A 15,908-nucleotide genomic window follows, 5' to 3' on the forward strand; every position below is an offset into this window, starting at 1 on the left:
GTCGAATGCTGCGGTCAGATCGAGTAAGACCAGTAGTGTTGTCTGTCCCTGATCCACTTTCATTCTGATGTTATTTGACACCATAGTGAGTGCAGACTCCGTACTATGGAGTTTCCTGAACCCATGCTGGGTCTGATCTAGGAACCCAGAGGAGTCCAGGAAGGCAGACAAGTGCTGATTCAGGTGAGACTCAAGCATTTTGGCGGGGGCAGGAAGTAGAGATATGGGTCTAAAGTTTTTTAATATTGTGGGGTCAAGGGAGGGTTTTTTAAGTAGCGGCCTGACAATCGCTTTCTTCCAGATTGAAGGAAAAACCCCGTACAGCAGGGCATTATTCATTACTTCCAATAGAGGAGGCAGTAATGTATCCCTACACTCCTTCATCACTTTGAGAGGACACGGGTCCAGGGGGGAGGAAGATTTCGTCCTGTTCAGCAATGAGTTGAGATTGTCAAGTGTAATCAATGGGAAATTAGAAAGAGTCTTGTTGGGATCTTTAGGCCATGCTTCTAGGTTTGTGAGCGCCTGGATGGTGTGGTTCCCTAGGGATTTTTTCTGCGTTTCTAGATTGGCAGCAATCTCTTCGATTTTAGTATAAAAAAAAAGTTGAGATCTTGTCGCAGAGCTCCTGAGATCCCTTAACTGGGTCTGGGATTTGTAATGAGCAGAGGGAATCCACTATTGTGAACAGCTCCTTCGATGAGGTGAGGGAAGTTGTGAGGTTGGAAAAATATTCTTGCTTTGTCTTAATGACCGAGGCCTTATATTCGCCTAGCAGTCATTTGTGAGACTCTCTGTCCACAGTGTCATCAGTTTTCCTCCATTTTCTCTCCTGCCTCCTGCATCCCTGTCTCATCAGCCTAAGAGGCTCAATGAACCAGGGGGCGGAGGGTCTACGCCTCGCTGAGTATCGATGTATAACTGGAGCTAGAGCATCAATGGCCCCAGCGATGGAGTTGGCAAGATTTTGTGCTGCCTTTTCTGGGTCTGATGGCAAAGGGACAGAGCTAATGAGAGGGACCAGAGAATCATTGGTCACATTTTTATAATTCCCTTTGCCCAATCCCTGAGTCAGTCTCTTCCTAGGGGGATCTGAAAGAGAAAGGGTCAGTACTAACGGTACTGCCAAATGGTCTGTCCAGACCAGGGGTTCAGGGATCCCCGTCTTAACTCTAGGATCGTTGGAGAAAACTCCATGAAGCGTGTGGCCTGCACGATGAGTTGGTTCTTTTAACAGTTGCTGAAAGCCACATGCTTCAAGGGGATCGACCAAGGAAGAGGTATCTTTAGAAGTGGGGTCATCTAAATGAAAGTTTAGGTCCCCTAATATAGTAAAATGGGACTTGCCGACATATGGCTCCAGGATTCTAAACAGGTCGCTGCTAAAATTGGATCTGGGACCTGGGGGCCTATACACAAGGAGGCCCACAAAGGAAGCTGATGGAGATGAGGAGATACAGAAATGCAGGGCCTGGAAGGGGTCGGATGGTACTGACAGAGTATTAGTGCGGCAGGTAAAATGCGACTGATAGAGAATCGCTAATCCTCAGCCCCTTCGCTTGACTCTGTCAAATCTGTGCAGAGCATAGCCCTCTGGGATGGCCATTAGCAGGTCGTGTCCTGAAGTCTCCGAGGCCCAGGTCTCCGTGATGAAGACCCATACAGGCTTTCTGGACAAAACAAAATCATGGAAAGCTACATTATTTTTAATCAAGGATCGAGCGTTGATAAGGTATCCTTTCTCTGAGTAGGGATTTTTAGCCGAGAGATGACTGTTTTGAGGAGGGTAGTTAATCATGGGGGAAGTGTCGGGATTACAAGTACATACGTTAGGTGAGGCCATGAGCAGTAGTTCATCTGGGGTATACCTATGGTGGCATAATGAGTCCACCTGTTTCCAAGTCAGCATTTCCTCCAGGGTGTAGGAATGTAGTGGCTGAGAGGAGTGATCGGGGATACCGATGCGCAGCCCGGCCTGCAGCCCGTCCTCAGCGCAGACGGGCGCAGACGGGCTGAACTCTGGCGTAACTCCGGCGCTAATGCGGCGCGTCCGCTGAACGCGTCCGCTGCGCGGAGCCATAGCCGTATGTTTTAATGCCGGTGACTCACCCAAGATGGCCGCCGCTATCACTCCGCCCGATTCCCAGGTGTCTCAGCCCTCAAATCGGCCGGACACTCTGTGGGGAGGCAGCGCTGAAGTTGGTAAGTGCTAAATGTGATTTAAAAGCTACAGCTACAGATTAAAATGATGCCTTCACCATAAATCGGCGAGGCATCAAACAACTCACAATATCGGCGCGCTAGTGCTGGGGGGGAGAGGACACACGGGGCAAGTGCTATCAAGTAAAAGCTTCAATCAGAACAAGGAAAATACCGCCCGGCTCAAGCCTCAGGCGTTTACTGCTGTTATCTCGCGAGTAAGGTGCTATCCCTGTTTTTATGCCGGTGACTCACCCAAGATGGCCGCCGCTATCACTCCGCCTGATTCCCAGGTGTCTCAGCCCTAAAATCGGCCGAACACTCTGTGGGGAGGCAGCGCTGAAGTTGGTAAGTGCTAAATGTGATTTAAAAGCTACAGCTACAGATTAAAATGATGCCTTCACCATACATCGGCGAGGCACCAAACAACTCACAATATCGGCGCGCTAGTGCTGGGGGGGAGAGGACACACAGGGCAAGTGCTATCAAGTAAAAGCTTCAATCAGAACAAGGAAAATACCACCCGGCTCAAACCTCAGGCGTTTACTGCTGTTATCTGCTGTTAACTTGTGGCCTTACAATAAAACCTTTATCAAAATCAGCTTGTAATTTCAATAAATCTGAAGGAACGGTATCCAACTCCATATCTTCCCAACCACTAATAAGAGCCTGACACATAACATTGAAAACATATCTTTGTGTGGGCTCTGCCCATTGATGAAAGGAACTCATAACGTCCCCTGTACTATAGTCTAGTCCATCTTTAATCCATTTACGAGCTAGGGACCCCAAAACCACTTTTTCATCCGTGAGAGGAAGTTGACAACGGGATTGTCGTCTAGAAAAAGCTGGAGACAAATTCAAAGACCCAAGAAGAGGAGAAAAGAAATTTCAAACAGCGTCTGCTAGTCTCCTGTGTGAGGTAGGGGAATCCCTTGAGAGAATAGGAGTCCTTACAGACATAGAAGGCAACGGGGACTGGAACGTAGACGACTGAGTATCAAGAGCGGGGGATTGGAGAGGAGGTGGCGGCTGAATTACAGGTGGCAAAAACGGAGCAAAGGCAAGGCAGGGAAGCATTAATAGGCTGAGCCGGTTGCTGAACAATCGGCAATGGAGCAACCATTGGTTGAGCAATAGGAGGGGGTAACAGAGGTGCATTAGGATTTTGGGCATAGGGCGGAGGTGAATTCAATAAACAAGACATATCAGAATCTTCTTCCAATTCCTTACCATTATTTGACGAGGAAGTAGGCAGCATCGGATAGCATCTATCTATTGCCATGCAATGTTGTCTCTCTAGTATCTCATTCGCACCATTTACTTCATTATTTTTAAACTGCTGAGCAGCCTCTATAATTGACATACTTTGCGCTTTCTTATCCTTTTTTGCTTGTTTAATTTCCTTCTGTTTGGCTTCCTTACGCCAAAGGCGAAAAGAGTCAAACATTGCCGGCCGGGCTTTTCTTTTAAACAGAATCGTTTCCAAATTATCTAATATGGCGGGATCAAAACTACCATTTTGGGGCCATTTCAAAACTCCACTATTTTTCGTGTATCAGACCCATGTCTCGTTAAAAGTAATGGGACCAATACCATGTTTCGAATAGAGCTCATACGTGGGAGTTCCAACTGGAGGGATCGGACATGATTCCTCCAACTGGGAATCCCTCGTACAACCTAAACAACAAATTCTTTTGAACTTCCTCAGTCCAGGCATCGTTACTTCTCTAGACTGTTCACAAACAACAAGGGGTGTAAATCAAAGAAACAGTACAAACGTACTTACCCCTTGGCTTCGGGTATTGCAATACCTGAATAAAAACCCAAAAACCAAAACAAAACAAAGTTTTGTGGGAGCGACCCACCAAATACTTAACTAAGGATCGTCCTACACCAGCGAAGGTCCGTCTATTGTCTCGCTTTACCAAACATCATCAGAAGGGTCCAAGGCAGGGCGACAGTCAGGGCAGCAGTCATCAGCAGCCGTCAGAGAGGAGTAGCCGCGCTGTCAAAGACCTTCGGTCCACTTTCAACATACAGGGGTCGATCACGTGGTGTGCTTCCTCCGGAATTTTCTTGCGGGCTCCTCACGACCCTCGGGCTCAACTGCTACCGTTGAAGTCGGCCCACGTTGGGCGCCAGTTGGAGAACCGTAGCCTTAAGGCTCGGCGGCGCAGGGTACGCCTGAAATCCCCTGGATTCACCTGCCTTGTCAGAAACAGAGACACGGACTCTTCGTCTGGCGTAGAAGATAGTATTGATAAGCTGCAGCTAGTACAGTGGTCTTAGAAGTCGTTGGTAAAAACGAGGTTCAAAAGAGACTGCCACTTAACTCCGTGGCGCACAGGTTTATATACGATACACTACATTGCAAAATGCAATCACACAAGGCAATGAGACATGGGCAGACATTATAAACAATACTTTAAGTCTAATGCAACTCAAGTTTCCCGGTTATGTTTGTCACTCGACCCCTTGAGTAAATTACAAGTGAATCCACACAATCCAATTTATGAGTAGAGAAAACACAGCTGCATGTTGTGGAAGGACAATCATGAAACGGGAGAATGCAAGAGACATGTTGCGAAGAATAGCAGATAAGATAACTCAGAGGAAAGAATGGTGTGAACCAACAAAAAGTCCGGACGGGGATTAATCAGCTCAGACAGGAATTAGTGTACTCGGCCAGACCCTGACACTAGTTAGTAAACACAGGCAAAGAAGCTACCTGACACGTAAATGCAGAAATGACAAAAACATCGCTTTCGCCATGCTGCCTGAGTGAGGGCAACAAAATGGCGGCGACTACAAAATGGAGGCTGAGCACGAACGAATTCGTAATTTACAGAACCTGAGAATCATAAAGAGTAGGAATGGGTGTCTGGGATTTACCTTTTGATGCACATATCACTGTAGCTGACATCCAGATGTGAACTCTGGTCACTTCCAGGTGTGGTGTTGTGGGACAATCAGCTTCAGAGTCTTGCCTACTGTGACAGACATTTTTCAAGTGAAGAAAAAAAAGAGAAAAGTATCCACGTCAAAAGACACTGAACCCCCCACATAAAACGTTGAATACTCAGACTCTAAAACACGTTTTTATTACTTGGAAAAGGACTATAAGAAGAGGAGATTGAGTCCCCAAACATTTGTCATATACCAAGCAGACAGACCGACTGTTTGAGAAGGGGAAGCTCTGCAAGACCTCTTCCAGTGACCAGGACTGGGGCTAAGGCCTGCTATTCATCTCACTGGGTGAGGGAACATCACCCAAGGAAACCAACTCTACCTGACCTGGAGCCTTGTGCACCAGCACCTGCCTGCTTGCCAAAAATCAGTGTGCCCTGTGAGAAATAAAAGTGTTGGGGAGAGTTCGAAGGGTGCCAAGTCCACACTGTCTCGTTGTGGTGATCCCATATGCCAGAGGGCGCCGAAAGGTACTGCGGCAACTCCGTGTCCCTGGAGAAGCTGTCTGGACCAAATCATCAAAGACTTCAGGCCATTTCCCTGGGATGGCAATGACGCTGTGACCAGTGGGCCTAGCTGCACCCAGGGATCTACACTGACCCTCAAGGACCAGGGGGACACTGAGGAGGACGATGTGCCCTCATGAGACTACAGTCGGGACCTGAAGGATTGAATTCCCCCCACTGCGGATAACTTGACTTCCTGCAACTCTGCAAGGCTGGAAGCTGCTCTGATCACACAAGAGAGCAGCCTGTGCCATTTGGAAGAGTGGGCGTGTGCCCTCCTAACACTATATTTCAACAACACGAGAGTGCCTAATGGAATACATAAGGTGTACAAGTGACAATATCCCTACTTAACAAGGCTATAATAGAGTGTAGTAAACTAGATACGGTGTAATGAGAAAAGAACAACCAAGAGATAATATTTAAGAAAAATAATTATTTTTTAAAAGAACCCTCACTCACCCTAGAGGTGACATGCTTCATCATAGGGTTCTCGCAGGAGGGACCGACTATCCCCTCCTGCGTGCTGTGACGCCTGCAGTTGCAGCGGAGCAGGAAAAAATTGTGTGAATTTTATTTACAAAACAAAAAGTGTTCCTGGTGAGTGTGCATGATTAAAAAGTCACGACTATGCCCAGAATAAACTTTATTAATGGACAAGCCGATCGTATTAAAAACAGTGGGGACACGCCGTGGTTTTATAATAGAACCACAGTGTCCAAAAATTAGAAGGTCGACATGTTTCTGCTGTATATTGCTGTTTGCTCAGCTTTCTTCAGGACCGATGTGAAAAAAAGTCCCCGGGGGTCCACACTCTCTAAGGTGTGTCCACTCTGTGGAGACAAATGTGAAAAAAGGGACAAAAAAGCAACATCTGATTTGTGCCTTATATAACTCACGGTTTTGCCGTAGTCAGTACTCCTGCAAATTGTCTGGAGACATTACCTATGAAGCAATGCATAGAAATCAACACGTTATATATACTAAATGCCATTTCAGTCTCTCTTGGATCAGAACCTCAACTCAAATGTCAATGTCTCGAATGAATTTCAAAACGAGTACCACATGCTTACAATTCTTGGTAGTATGACAATATGCATAATAACAAAATTATTGTACGTTGTAAGCCACTTTCCCTGAATATATGGTTGCAAATCGCATAGGTAGTACATCAAGGACATGCTTGAATGATAACAAAATGGATAAATGAACCCGTAATAAAACCAAGACCCGTGCTCATAGATAGGAGACATGGGACCCGTGGAGACCTGAATCTCTTAGGCAGGATAAGGAGGAAGATGACTCACATGACTCGTAAAACTGAATCACCACATGGATCGGCAGTGCGGGAACTTCTTCACGCTGCGCTCTCACTGCAAGGAGGGGGGATTAAACAAAGACAAAAAACAAAAGACGCGTGTGAAGGAAACGGGCCGAAATTGATTAAGACCCTCACCCTCCTCACACGTCGTCATACTGTAGACTTACGTCAGGCTCAGCGACTCGCCGCCACAGACCTAAGGTTAAGGTCACTGCCGTCCGGATCTTACCAGCGTTCGCGCGCCCCCGTTATTTCAATAGAAGTTCCGGGTCACGTGCTGAATCACATGACTGGCCATTCCGTATCAACTAAACGTATTTTTTAGATGTTAAATCATAAGTAATTCAATAGGAAAAAATGGAAATGAAATTGTAATTCCATTCACAAGTGCACTTAGTTATATGTAAACCGGAATCCACCACGCATGGTGCTCGTATCTAAAGGCGTCAATACTCACCTCCGGTAAACAGAGGCAAGCACTGGAACGCCTACCTCCGACATATTAGCAGAGCTTTTTTTCGACAGAACTTTATTAGGCTGTGTACACCCGGGCAAAATGGTAACTATGTCCGTGCTAATAGTGGGTAAATGGTATCCAGGCAATCTATCAATAATTCTGAATTAAGGCTATAATTACACCAACACCACTGATGTAGAACGCATGTATATCGCTCACGATGGAGTCATACGTAAAGAGCGTCTTGTACCTCCAAACACTGCCATATGTACAGCGAGGAGCCCAACTTTTCTGAGCAGGATCTAATCTTGTGAGTGCCCACGCTGAAGGAATCCACTGTAATGCCGAATGCTACCACTGAGAGTCGAGTGGAGAAGAGATACTTGGTTCAATTGAGCTTGATCCATAGTAGGTCAGGCCCTGGGACATCAGGAGTAAAAGGCCTCAACTACAACAATTGGGCCCACTATCTCCTGTGTTCCCGTGGCCTTCCGAAAGAAGTTATGATAGCAGATATTGCTGTGTCCAAGTATGCTCTATCCTTCTAGGTCTTATTTTCATTAGTATGTATTTCTATGAGGTTCTCATTCCTAATTATCTTTGTAGAATTTCCAAGGCCTCTTTCAACTTACACTACATCTATTAGTAAAGTAGATACCTCATGTTTCTATTAACTCCCATTCTGATTAATTCTCTTTAAACACATTCAATCACCTCTGGATTTATTTTGTGGTGGCAGCAGATAATTTTCCTAGGGAGGTGGTTCAATGAAAGTTCATTTGGTCTTCATAGAAAAAGACAAAAAATACTTCACATAGGATCCTGAAAGGGGCATAACTAATGACAAGATTCATAACCTTCATTTAATTTGCTTCCTTTTATTTTTTGCCACTTTCTACTACAAGAAATTCTCTCTCACAATTACACTTTATCATTCAATAGTCCTTGCCCAGCCATAAAAAAAACCTCTCCCTCACTGCCAATTGAACTCTAAATGTTGCACTACAGCTATACACGCTGTTCATCTCTCCATTTTCCTATACCTCCAACTAATACGATGATCAGTGGAGGGTGGTAGTTTTAAGAACCAGATGTTGGAACTGACACATTCCCTAGGCTATGAGCGCATCATGGCTTCTTTTTCAATGAAGCATTATAACCTGCTGCCGTGGGCTATACCAGTTGTTAAAAATCCTGAACTCGAGCTAATGGCCTGAGCCATAGGACTATAAGGAGAGGATCTTTAACAATATGTAGAGTGTGAGGCAGAGGGTTATAAGGTTATTAGGATTTTACACTCACTGAAGACAGAATGTTCTAAATTAAAGCGGGAGAAACAAAAAGACAAACTTTGGAATATTGAAGCAGAAGGCCTATACTAGTCACTAGGGACAGCAAGTCACTCCATTACATTCAAATGGAGTTTTCAACAATCCATTGTTTCTAATTAGGTGGATTTGACTTACGTAGAATCATAAGTATTTCACTTCTCAACAGCTTTTAGTTTTCATGTAGCGGTTAGCATAGAATGGGGAGGCCTAGTACCAAACTAGAGTCAAGCAAGTTTAGCAAATCAATGGTCAGAGTGTTGGTGTGTCAGTTTGGAACTGCTCCATAGTGTCCTGGATATGAGTATTGCAAAAAACACAGTTGATGGACAGAATGTAGAACAATGTCATACATTCTCCCCAGTACAAGGATCTGGGCCTAAATCCATCGTTTTTTGGCACTCCACACCACCCTGGGTTAGACACTGGCTATATGCAAATCAGCTCTGACCCTGTGCCTCGTGGGAACAGTCCAGTCCGAACTACCAAGCCATGTCTTTCCCAGACCAGAATCAAGCATCCAAGGACCGGTTTCTGGCTATCAGCCTTCATCAGCCTGGATAGCTTGACTCCAGTGGTGTGGAGAGCCTGGGACTCACGTCTGAGCATACCCAGCCCACTCGGGGTGAAAATTGCAAAAAACACAGTTGATGGACAGAATGTAGAACAATGTCATACATTCACCCCAGTACAAGGATCTGGGCCTAAATCCATCGTTTATTTGCACTCCACACCACCCTGGGTTAGACACTGGCTATATGCAAATCAGCTCTGACCCTGTGCCTCATGGGAACAGTCCAGTCCGAACTACCAAGCCATGTCTTTCCCAGACCAGAATCAAGCATCCAAGGACCAGTTTCTGGCTATCAGCCTTCATCAGCCTGGATAGCTTGACTCCAGTGGTGTGGAGAGCCTGGGACTCACGTCTGAGCATACCCAGCCCACTCGGGGTGAAAATTGCAAAAAACACAGTTGATGGACAGAATGTAGAACAAGTAGGCATAGGAAAGTGTGATAGAACATACTCTTCTCATGTAAACTTTTACTTCTGTTTATATTATCTTACACATTTCTCTGGTGATATTTCTGCTGTTCAGAGGGACAAACGTTCACCTCTGCTTTGAGTTCAATGCATGTCTGATTTGGGCATAGATATGTGCCTTAAAAGTCAGAACGATAGCCATAATATTACATTATAAGCACCGTACAATAGTTTCACAAATTCCAGAGGATGACACATGTAAATGTATTGTATTGTATTGTAATTGCATTTATATAGAGCTTACTACCCCAGACGAGGCGTCAAAGCACTTTTTCGGTGAGAAGCAACCAACGCCGGAACCCATAAAGGATTAGTGTTGAATTTGTTAATTATGAAAGTAATTTGAGTTGTAGATAGCTTAGTCATTTATTTGGATTCAGAAGGATAGCGGAGGGATAGAAGAGGGAAAAAGGTTTGCTTTTATAAAGTGCTTGTTACCCCTGATGGGGTGTTAAAGTGCTTTTTTGGCGAGTAGCTTGCTACTCTGGAACCCATAAAGGATTCGTGTTGAATTAGTATAGTGAAATGTGAAAGTAATTTGAGTGGTGGATATTAGTCAGGGTAACAGCAAAGGAGACCGATCAGCATGCATGGAGAACTGACACCGAAAATTGACAAATGCGATATTCATGCCAATAAATGCTAACCGTTCTGAATTATACACATATGAAAATTGTTGCTCTTCTGGAGCAGTGATTATACTGAACAATGTGCTTTCCAACTGAACTGCAGTATTCAAAAATCTGTTCTAGATTTGTATTCTGTCAGGTCCCATTGCTTTTGAATTCTCTGCAACCTGAGTTTCCAACCCAGGCAATTCAGAAGCTAGATGTATTTTTAAAATATTTTTTCCAGTCTAGAAAATGGGTAGGAGAGAAAGATTTTAGCACTTAAGCCTGGAATGTCTTGGTTTGGGTGCTAATAAAACAGCCTCTCTTTCATGTTAAACTTCTTTGTCTTCGATGGAAAATATATTTTTAGTTACGAGATGAGTGAAGAAAAGTTTATGAAAAACGAAATATGTAACCTCAAAGTCACATAATCAATTGGAAATATACAGCATCTTAGCACCTGCCCATTAAATGTATTTTGGAAGGATAAACATATTACTCGAAATACGTTTTTATTTTCCATATCACCCACGTGTTTATGATTTTTTTGTTTTTCTGAAAAAGCTATGCCGGGCATGTTTAGATGACCTAATGCAAACATCGAGAGAGAAAACTGTAAACTTGCATGGGGCAAGGGAATGCACCTGCCTTGCACTGTTTCCTCCTTGGGTTCTCCAATAGCTTCCTATTTGCTTCTGGGAACCTGTCAAGAAATTTTTCATATGACTTGCTTGTGCAACATGGTGCAGAATCTGGGCTGAACTGTATAACATAATATTCTGTTTGCATGAAGGTCAAAAGGTCAACACGGGAAATTCTATGTTTTTTTATCCAACGCTTCGGAAGGCTCATGAGACATCTCTATGAATTTAATTTAAAAGAAGGTGCAGTGAAATATTCTTTTTTCTTTTACAAGAGTTGATTTTTAATCCACCAGTACTGGGTTGCTGCATGAAAATCACATGAATGGAGCCTGACAGAAGACTTATGTTTAAAAAATTGTGTAAACAGCACAAGGCAGTTTTAGAAAATTAATTAACCAGACAATAAAAAAAAATCATCATGGAGTTGGAGTTATTAACTAGGAAAAGCACGAGTTGTACACTTATTTATTTATTTAATTGTTGTTATTAGTATTATTATTAATAATAATACTTAGAATAATAATATTACTAGTAGAATTATTAATATTACTATGGCTAGTCGCTAAAATAGCGTAGAATTGTTTTCCATCAGGTTCCCTAGAAAAGGAGTCTGACCTTCTACGAGTGTATTTGAGGGTTCCTCCTACTCCCCATTAATTTTTTTAAGGGGTCCAAGTAATTTATTTTGCAGCACAATTATTCAAATGTACTGGCTAACCAATTTAAGGCTTTGGAAAAAGCTCTTGCTAGGCACATCTGAGAGATTTCAAAGGCTAAGGGCTTGTCACTCCACTTAGGTACAGATTTTTCTGCAGCAGAAGTTATTTTATTCGCCTAAATATAAATGTTATATTTCCCAGAGGGAAAGGCAGATATACGTTCAGCTGTAAAAATAGCTCCTTGATAATCAACCAACCTGTGGGTTTCCTCGTCTTTTGTAAGTTCAGTCCAATATTGCCAAGGTGGAGACGAGTAGGACCGTCGATGGTGAGTCTCCTGAGCTGAGCTGAGAGCAACTTGGAAGACACAGTCAGACCGAAGAGGAAGTGCATGAGATCTGACATATTAAACCGACCCCTGTCAGGCCCAATTGTCCACACAACAAGTAAATCAAAATAAACCAGTCCAAAATGAATATCCAAACCACACGAAAGTTCTATAAAACCTTTTAAGCAGGCTTCCCGCTCTAGCAAATGTCAGAACTTCTGATATTCACAATACAATATCACTAGCAGTTGGGAATTGTTGATTAGGGCATGTAAGTATTTTCCCCTAGAAGTGGACTCTGAACTTTCTAGGACTGAAGTCTGCTCTGCTTGGAATGTGTCTGTCCCTTCAGGGGAGCAAATATGGATGTAGCATATAGGCATGCAACTAGGTGTTGTATTTGTGTCACACAAGAATTCATATTGCATCCCACTCCTCAAGTATACACCGTCAAACAGGTATATTTGGATTTGTTTCCCTATAATTTACTTCCAGAATTGGGGCTAGTGGCATGTTAATTTATTTTAGTTCGATTATTTGCCTGTGATCAATTTATTTCTACAACTATATACCTTTATATTGAAAGAGATGTAATCTTGTAACATAGGATAAAACAAAGTAAAGTAATTTATTTAAAATCATTTCAATTTGTTCTCTTATCAGGCATATAATATCATAAGCATGTATAGAAAAAAATATAAGCCATATAATATACATAGTAATATTCAGAACAATGTGCATTGAGTTCTTAAAGCTATCCCCGGTTAAACGGGGCTAATGAGGGGAGTTTTGATTTTGATGCTAACAATTTACGTAAACTTTAAAGATCTACCCTTCAATAACCCTGAACTCAATAAGCATGCCCTAGCAGCATCATTGCTTTTACAAATGTTCATAAATAGGAACATTGGTTTTAACCGACACCTTCTTTCTGAGATCAGAGGTTTACATATACACAGAAAGTGTATCAAAGACCTGCCCACACAAACAACGGTGGAGACTACTGTTACCATTCAGTTTACCATAAAGTAAATCTTTAGGCGGTATCAAAACATTGAATTCTCACTATTGCACGCTTTTATTCTAAAGTAAGAGGGAGATTAAGGAATAATTCGCTTTCATTAAATTTATATGCACTCCTGACCATCCATGAGTATTTCCTTAACTTCAGATACGTTAAACCTCATAGAAGGACAGAAGTATACTTTGTTAGCAGCTGCTTGCTTTGCAGAATATTTATTAACAATATTGTGGTTCCTAAAACAGTGAATTACCAGAAACGGAATATGGGTAACCATCCAGACTTAAACACCAAATAAACCTTTCATAATTCCAAGTGTCCTTGTTTCCAATTCCACACATTTGATGCTCAATGTCAACTGTTTACAATGAAATGCATACTAAACTGATGAGAGGGCTTTCGTTGTAGTTTCTTAAAGCACAGTGGCCAACATGGTGTTAACATGAGGCTGTGAATGCATCCTCATGCAAAGACCCTGATTGTGTGAGTTGGACTGATACATTTGTTTTTCAGACCATTGACTGTTGGCAGAACACTCCATTTACCTCTTGAAACAGTCCTCTCAGCCAGAGGAAGGTAGGTTAAAGTGCTTGTTTACAGTCAAAGGAATATTTCTGTTGCAAGATTCACTGTGATGGTGAAAATCTCAATGTCTAAAATCTCAATGTCAACAGTCTAAAAGCGAATTACTCACTTGTATTGTCGTGAAGTTACTATATTCCCAATAGGCTCTGCGCATTGGAATAATATATCCTGCAGTTTAGACGTAGGACTTAAGTCGACTAGGTCTCTGCCGAATATATTAGACTTAATTGTGAGTGCCAGCTAGCTCAGAGGTCACTAGAAACTTTCCCGAATAAACAAGAAGGGATTAGCTTCTGACAACCATATAACATGACTACTTTGTTTCCCCAGAATAAAACGTATCTCTAGAGTCGCGGAAACAATAGACAGCTATTTCATTCAGTCAGATGTGCATGCTTCGTTTCACCAAAGTTGCTTAGAAATAGAGAGACGGGCGTTTTCAATAAAAGTATTTATTGAACAGTCTTATTTCTTAAGCATAAGAAATGCACTGCTACAATTGAAATGCTAGTTAAGAAGTACGAGACATATAATACGAATAGTATTATAAAATAGTACTGTAAGAGCATGATATGGTTTCTAAACCATAAACATAGAATACATAAAATGCATAAAATACATACAGTGATAAAATAGTGGCTAAAAGTACTCAACTGGTGCTTCTAAAATACGCCTACCCCTATGTACTTAACCTAATTCTAGTACGAGGGAGAAGTAAGTGTGGTGTAGCTTAAGTCTAGTAATTTTCTGCCAAGAATCTGTTCCAAGAATTCTCTAAGGCTCTAATCAGCTCCGTACCTTGGTTTTAGAAGGATAGAGGTCTTGTATCTCTCTCTCAGGACTCCATCTCCCAGCGACCCACAAGGGTAGCCTGGAAACACCGGAGCTGGATTTCTCGGCAAGAGAAAAAATAGCGTCTTCTCAGTGCGTCAGTTGGAGGGTCGGCTTCCTTCGGCACTTGCAGCAGCAGGGCGTCGGGCAAGTAGTTAGTCGATCTGCTCTTAAACCACAGTGTGTTTGACTGGGCAAATGTAGGCATATTTATACTTTGAAGATGCCGAGTTTGACGTAAGATTGGACATAATATTGTCACTAGTGCCTCAGTTCCTTGAAAACTCCAGAAGTTCTTGGATAAATTAGTATTAAAGCAGGGGGAAGTCCCTGACTGCTGAAGGCTGGTTTTTCCAGGAAATCCCTGTGGATTCTCGGAGTTTAGTGGAAGTAGCCATGCCGTATTTGGGCTGCACAGGCTAAGACTAAATAGGGCAATGATTCCTATGCCTATATAAGGACTGGGTGAATTATATCTATATATGGGCATGAATCGGGAAAATTACACTAGGGGCCTAGATTCCCACATAACACCCGCTCCACGATTATTAAGTTCAATAACACCTAAGCACTGAACATATCTAAAACAAAGTGTTCACAATCCTACCACAAAATACAAAAATGCATTTGAATAGGCTTGTTCACATGAAATGAGTATATACTGTATGCAAAAGTTATAGGCGTCATATGAAATGAAGCATAAATCATGAGCATATATTCTCTCATTAAATAAAATGAAAGTACATTCATCAATTGACACCTGAAATCTGTCCCATAGCATAAGTTTTTAACTGTGTTTTGTTTTCGAGGTTGAAGCTAAATATTGTCTTTTAGGAAGTTCAAACACAAAATCTTGTTCTCTAAGAATAGTTCTACTTTAAGCAGATTACTCTGTGCCAAAAGTTCTATTTTGGAAAAAAGTTCAAATTAGTGGATTGTCTTGAAAGATGAAGGCTGAATTGCAGAGTTCAGGGAACGCTGTGTGAAATAATCAAAAATTATTCTCAGGAGTGTCAGGAGAAAACATCAGATTATCTAGGCTCGCAAAGAAACCGTCTACCATGGTAGGTGAAAGTGGAACCACTTCAGTTAGCAGATCAAAAGTGCAGAAGTGTGGATCATCGCCGTCAGCGTTTGATGCATTAGCAATGTCCGTAGTAGATGGTACCTGTATGCCTGTAGTTTCTCGTATCTCACCCTCCGTTAGACTTTCCGGTGAGACCTCAATGAATGCCGTCATCAGAATTGGCAGCCGTAGGGGGCAACACGATGCATGAGCCGTTACTGGACCAAGCAAAGTGTCAACATCCGATGTCAGTACTGATGGAAGTGTAAAACAAATGTCCGACACGCATTCCTGTACGCAAAGCAGGCATCGAAGAACAGGTAAGATGCAATCGTGCCAG

The sequence above is a fragment of the Lissotriton helveticus genome, chromosome 12 (genome assembly GCF_964261635.1).
Source record: "Lissotriton helveticus chromosome 12, aLisHel1.1, whole genome shotgun sequence".
Lineage (NCBI taxonomy): Eukaryota > Metazoa > Chordata > Amphibia > Caudata > Salamandridae > Lissotriton > Lissotriton helveticus.